General features: G+C 34.8%; 1 long non-coding RNA gene across 1 annotated transcript; it reads right to left on the reverse strand.

The window, feature by feature from the left end:
* Positions 1–5,976: 5,976 nt before the first annotated feature.
* LOC143595033 (uncharacterized) lies at positions 5,977–6,867 on the reverse strand. The gene is made up of 3 exons (XR_013146454.1): positions 6,786–6,867; positions 6,612–6,699; positions 5,977–6,242 (listed from the first exon to the last, which is right to left on the reverse strand). It is a non-coding gene; the product is annotated as an uncharacterized LOC143595033 (long non-coding RNA).
* Positions 6,868–7,217: the final 350 nt, after the last annotated feature.

Raw genomic sequence — 7,217 nt, forward strand, 5'->3', positions numbered from 1 at the left:
ATATCTTGAGGAGACTTCAAGCACAAAGCCTTGGTTAAATTCACATTGTTGAGAACATGCGAAAGCCGGTCTATCGGAACCCCGAGATCCAGCAACAACCGAACCTTGGCTTCGAAACCGGACAAGAACCTCGGGTTTGTAGCGGTAAGAAGGCGGGCAAGCTGAGCATCATTAATCACACCTTTGAGATCATGGGTAAGAAACAAAGCAAGGAATAGATGTCTTGAGATAGCAACACATCAGGCCTCTTTTGAATGAGTTTGGCTAGCACAGGACCATTGATTCCAAGATTTTGAAGAGCGTGGATTTGGGTGCGAATGGATTCGAAAGGTGCAGACTTTAGAGGTGGGTTATTGTCCAAAAGGGCGTTGGAGGCTTTGTCGCTGATACCCATTTGAAGGAAGAGTGGAAAGAGTGAAGTTCCTGTAAAAGAGAAGTGAGCATTTTGGATGCAGATAAGGTGTTTGTGAAAATGCCTGAGAGAGAAAGACTAACCGGAATTGGTGTTGTCTGTGGCTTGAAGAAGGGTGCAGCGGATAAGGAGTCGACGCTTGTGAGTTAAGTGAACGGTGGGGGCTAATTTAACGGTGGGTGTCATACAGATATTCATTTTATCGAAGAAGATGGAGGTGAAGTTGAAGGTGAACATGCTTCTTTCTGTCGGTTAAGACTGAACTGAAGCCTCAAGGTACCAGCACCACGACGCCTACCACATGAATCGTGGATAAGTTTTCCGGTTTGGTCTGTCAAAGGTCACCACGAGGAATAAGGTAAATGTATGGGTAAATGTTTTGTTTAGTTAATAAATAAGAATGAAATTAATTATTAATTTAAGTTGTTTGGTAGCAAACGTAATAACGAAATATAAATGATAAAATTGCATACCCTAAAATATAAAAGTTTTACAAAATAAAAAATGACACTGACGATAGTGATGGTGGTTGTTAGGCGGTGGTGGTGGCGAACAGGTGGTAGAGGCGATAGTCAGGTGATGGTGGTGTTGACGATAGTCAGGTGGTGCTAGTGGTAGCTACAACGACAATGGTAGTGGTGGTGTGAGTGGTGGCAGTGATGGCGTTATGTAGTGGGGACGACGGTGACGGCAATCAGGTGGTGGTGGTTGTCAGGTGATGTTGTCTATTGAGTAGGGTAAAATATAAGAAAAGAAATGTGGGATGAAGTTGTTTTGATTGAATGAGATTACTTGTATAATGATTCTGTTGACCAACCAATCACAATTTTTCATTCTCTTATAATATATTGATTCATTTAAACCACCTCTTATTCCTATATATCAAATACTATTGAAAAGAGATGAATATTGTTGATATAGATATAGAATTCTAATATGTAAGTTCAATGAGTCATCTCAGAAAAATTCTGCTTAATAAGGCATCAATACGGATTCATCGTTAAATGGATATGTTCATCGAACAAAAAGGAGCGTTTGGTTCATGAAATTCGTAAAAAAATTGAAATTTATACGTTTTGCATTTGACACTTTTGGTTTTCTAGCGCCTAAATTACTTAGCGGAGTTCAACAGGTCGTGTCTTTGTTTTGATGTTATCACTATTTTTCAAATAGATTAACATGTAGCAAAAAAGAGAAAAATCTCATGACATGACAATGTTGATTTGGATAGAGAATGAAATGAAATTTGGAATGTTATTCCAGTGAAATCCCATATTGAAATTCAACAATCTTTTCACTTTCAAAAGGAAAGTTAGAAAAATGTTGGAATGTTTAATCTGGTTCGGGTAGAAGGTGGTAGAGTTGGGGCCAGTTCAGGGTTAGAACAATTTTAGGCCTAACGGGTTTCTAGGCGGGATGGGTGTCGTGTCAGCAAAGGTTATATGCGGGGTCGAGTTACAAGTGGGGCCAGGTTTTTTGCTAAAAGAGTTTTGAACTGGACCCGAACCCAAACCTTTTCCAACTCGATACCCGTCTCGACCCATAACAAAGTAACCCTTTTTGAATCGACCCGCTCCGACCCTAACCAAAGTAACCCGTTTTAAAATCGACGTTGTCTGACCCTAACCAAAGTAAACTTGTTTTGAATAGACCCGTTCTGGCCCTAAATTGAACCCGCCCGACTCAACCTGTTTGCTAGTCCTAAAGTGAGGGGGTAGGAGGAGGAGAATTCTATTTCCATAAACATGTTATCAACCAAACGTATTATGAGTTTTACCAAGAATCCATTCCATTTCCTATTCAAATTCCTTTTAGAAAATTATATGAACCGAACGCACCCTCAAAGCTATTTATGTAATTTAGATTTGGTGTTTCATCCTTTATTTTTATAATTTTTGAGATCAATCATCTCTAAATTTTATTTTATTAAAAAAAAAACTCATGTTTTTTTAATCTGTATCTCTGTTCAATTAAATCGTTTACATATCATTTCTTGTCTCATTCTAACATATACAAACACACATACACACACATATAAGAAATTAATATGGAGAATGAATCATGTCACAGAGAAACGCTTGAAGCGCTCCTAGAAATCTTTGACATGACGAAGCTCTCCTCAGATACATGCAGTTGGTTAGTAATCACGTCAGAGATGAACACTTGAAGGGTGTAATTGTGCGATTAGTGTACGACAATGAACATGATGATTCGTCGAGTTTAGCACAACCTCGCCCTGTAGGGCAACCCATCGTAGTTATGGTTTCTAGGGAGGAGCTACCTTTCCGATAGCTTATGATATCCACTCAAGTCCAAGATACCTCAGTTTATTAGCATATTCTACACTAACTATCGTCTCTGATATTTTACAAATGTCTCAAATAAATACAAAATCTCCCCAACACAGCATCACTGTGTCAAAAAGAAACTTGTAAACATCAACAAGAAGGTATTGTTTTACATCTTCTTCTCCTCAATCCTCCTACTCTTGCTTATCATATTCTTGGCTCATTCTCCATACCAAGCCACAAGTTTCCATTAAGCAGGCTGATATTTACCAACTTTTCGTATCCGAAACACACCTCCTCAACTCCTCCATTCAACTCACACTTGTCTTCACAAACCCCAACCAACGAGTCGGGATCTACTATGATGAGATTCAAAATTACTACTCTTTAAATATCGCATAAGTAATAGTTATATTGAAATAATATATATGAAACCCAGTTTAACACAAAATTATATGAGCTACAATATGACTTGTGTTTTAGATAACCAAGACATGAACAATGAATAATAAATCTTGACATAACCCAAAATTGTATAAATTACTACATTGATTTTGTTTGAGAGAATCAAAACAAGAACATTTTTTTAAACGGGAAAAAATGTCAGTATAACTTATGATAACATTATCCAATTCCCAGAGCAATTCGTGTGATATGAAATCCGGTTTGATAATGGGTCTTTTGGTTAAAAAACATTAGGTGCAAGATTATAAGTGGACGTGGTTTATTATTTAACAATTATATGGTGCGGGGCTCATATAATTGGATTAAAATTAAAACTTAAGCATTTACACAACTAGATTATATTGAACATGCAACTTTTTTTCGTTGATTACTATCACAATTATCGTCAATTTTTCAGAAAAACTTTTTATTTATAAGGGTTGTTTTGATAGATCTCGTTAGGGGCATCTGAAATCTCGGAGCTATGCTACTTTAATTTGTACATTTAAATTAGTATGTTATCCAAATAAAATGGAAGGCTAATTGAGTTTGAAATTGAACAACCAAGGATTTTGTAATCATGGAAAATTGATGTAAAAGCCAAAATTCAAAATAAAAGTGTGTGGTGTAGTTACTAGTGACGGTTGAATCAAAGGATATTTGAAGGTACCACAATCACAACCACAATTGATGGGATGCCAACTTTTCTTTTCTTTTTCCGGGTGAATTTGATGTTATGCCAACTTGCTTTGCTTTTTCCCACCATTTCGATTAATAACACGCTTTTCCTTTACCTTTTCATATTTTTTATTATATATAGATATATACTTATTCAATGATAATCATATGTAATAAGATTGATTCTACACGTAACATCATTATTACTCTATTTTAATTTTATTTAACTAATAGCTTTTTATGTGATGCATATCAAAGCCAAATACCATTATCAATTTTTATTTGAAAATAAATGGAATAAAGGCAATAAAGGCTATGGATTCCATTGACTAATGAGTAACTTACACCTAGCTCCTCTCTTTTTATTTTTATTTCAAAATACAACTTAGAACATTTCATTTTAAACATACTTAAATGTAAATACGAAATTTATTATTAATAATAATAAAATGAATAGGTTTGTGACAACTATATATGATGACATAACATGAATCGAAACTTGTATTGTGGCTTTCATGTCATCTTGCTCAATATAATATATAGATTTGATTATTATTATTCTTATTAAAACATGGAAAGATATCTTTGTGCATACGTCAAAACAAAACAAAACAAAACTATATTAAATTATTTTATTAATAGGTATTTGAATTTTCAAAATGTCAAGGAGTTGGTTCCTATTCCTTATCATGTTATGACGTATTATTCCCATATCCACCACCTATTTTTGGACCCTCACCGTTACCCTTCACCTTAAGCAAAAGCAATTGAATCCACCCAACAATATTTTCAATTCATGTGTTCTCATTAATATCATCAATACATATCCTTCCTCATTTTAATTAATTACATATATTATTATTTAATTAAACCTTAAACATCAAACATACAACTTACACTCCTTTCTTTTCTTTAAAACACAAATCATATATAACAATTCATTAGTAAGTCAAATACATAACTTCATAGATGATCATAAGATCAAGCCTTGAAGCACCACATATGGTGGTGATGGTGATGGTGATGGTGGTGATGATGGTGGTGATGATGGTGATGATTCGAGAAGAAATCGTCTTTCTTGATCAAGCCTTCAACGTTGGAAAACTGTTGAACGTTACATGGGATGTTGATGGGACCACGGTGATGAAAACCGTATTCTTCCTCGGCTTCCTTCAATAACTCCATGAAAAGTGGATGGTATAGGTAAACTACAGGAATAATAAACCTTTTTTGCTCTTGGCCTTCATGGCCAACCATAACAGCCATGCATCCTTTGGGTATGTTCTTCATGTTGTTGTCCATCAAAAAACACAAGACAAAAGTGAATATTGAAACGTACTAACTATTAATATTAATATTATAAAAGAATAGAGAAAGGCCAAGGATCAGAAGAGGAGATGGCTAGTAAAAAAGTGGTTAAACAAGAGTCTGTTAAAGATGTTGGAATGTTGCTCATGGCACTAGCTGCATATATATGTATGTGTGTGTATATGAAATGAAATGAAATGAAATGAAATTAAGATTTGATTTTTGTTGAGATTGAATGAGGGGTGGGTGAGGGTATATATACAACTTGGAAGGATAGGGGGTAAAAGTGGCAATAGAGTAATGTAGAAGGGTGTGGAAGGTAGGTGTTAACTTGTCTTTAATCATACGCAAAGAGACACCCATTTGATTTTTTTTTTATTATTGTTTTTTCTAAGTCAAGTTATGATTTCTGTTGCCAGTTGGAAATCTATAATCAGAATTTGGTTTTACAAAGTATCCGTTTGTAACTTTTTTTTTTCTTTTTTTATAATATATATTGAACGGGTACGCGGTACCAAGTAAACAATATAAAAACATGACACTTGAATTGCTAAAAGAATATAAAAGTAGAAATGGCAAATTTAGTAAACAAAACAAGAATGTGATAATTCAGTTACGAATTTGCTATTATATTTTCCTATTTAATTACGTTAAAATATATTTTTTTTAATCATCTCTCTTCTTTTAGTTTCTTATCTTAGTATATTTATATACTAGTTTATATGCTCGTGTGATACATGGTTAAAAAAATTATTTTAAAATATATTAATAAATAGTCAATGAAATTTTGAAAATCAAATAAACATGAAATGATTTTAGGAAATGTTATATTGGTTAAAAGCTAGTTATTGATTTTAGAATTTTTACAATTTATAAAAAGTTGTAACAATTTATTTATTATATAGCAGTTTAGAAACACGAAACACGGGATAAAGTGTTTACTAATCATATTCCATGACGGGTCCTATTTATACAACCTTAAAGAAAATGGAAATGAGCACAAACATTAAATTGTGAGAAAATTGTGTTCTTTGAACATGAGATATGGTTGTTTTCAGCCAAAATACTTTCCAAAAGTAAAATTCAAAAGCATCCTCAAGCAAATCCAATACCTGCAACAAACTAACACTCAAAAAACTTGTACTTACGAAATTATTATATTGAATAAGCATTTTATTAAGCAATCCCACACACGACTGTTAATAATTACATATAACACATTTTGAATAGCGGAATGTCTAAAATACCCTTCAAAAACCAACATCCTCAACAGTCTATAAAGCATTTTATTAAGCAAGACCACACACGACTGTTAATAATCATTTTTGATCTTTAAAATGATCAAAAAACTAATTTTAATTAAAAACTTAAGTACTGTTTCTTAGTTTTTCTTTGCACTTCAAGTTCTCAAGAACCTCGAAACTGGGACCCACAAAACGAAATGAATAAAATGTAAATAAAACATGTACGGAAAAGGTTACCTTCTCAAACCCTTGTTGTCCACCATAGTGAGGATCTGGGACTTCAGTTTCATCATGATTTTTTGCAGTAAGAACTCATTAATTAAACCTACATATACACATTCACAGTTGAATTATATAAATAAAAGAATTAAAAAATGCTGCATCAAATTAATATTCTTTAAATCGTTCTACATACCTTCTTGGCTGCATCGGTTGGTAAGGTCTCCTTAAACCGCCACCTATCAAAAGCTACGAGTATATCCTCTACAATATCTGAAGAGGTAGGTCCCAGCAGAGGTGGTTAGGACCCGCAAGACTCCCTTAAAAGGAGACGTCTGCGCAGTTGAACACGCAAGACTCCCTAAACGGACGTCTGCGCAGTTGAACCCGCAGACTTCACCATAGGGACGTCTGCGCCGCGACCTACCAAACCCGCAGGACCCACCACGCTCAGAGTTGTGACGACCTCACATGCGGTACGCAAGCTGGTCCCGCAGGAAATGCCTCCCTATGGTTTCCAAGTATCCGCCTGTTCCCGCAGGTGCGGATACCCGCCATTAGGGACTGGCCACCCGCGCAGCATGGCTACACGCATAAGGCTCAAACTCGTAATAATTCAGTAGT

The sequence above is a fragment of the Bidens hawaiensis genome, unplaced genomic scaffold (assembly GCF_021521415.1).
Source record: "Bidens hawaiensis isolate Kalapana, Puna unplaced genomic scaffold, B.hawaiensis_p1.1 tig00044600_1, whole genome shotgun sequence".
NCBI classification, from domain to species: Eukaryota; Viridiplantae; Streptophyta; class Magnoliopsida; order Asterales; family Asteraceae; genus Bidens; species Bidens hawaiensis.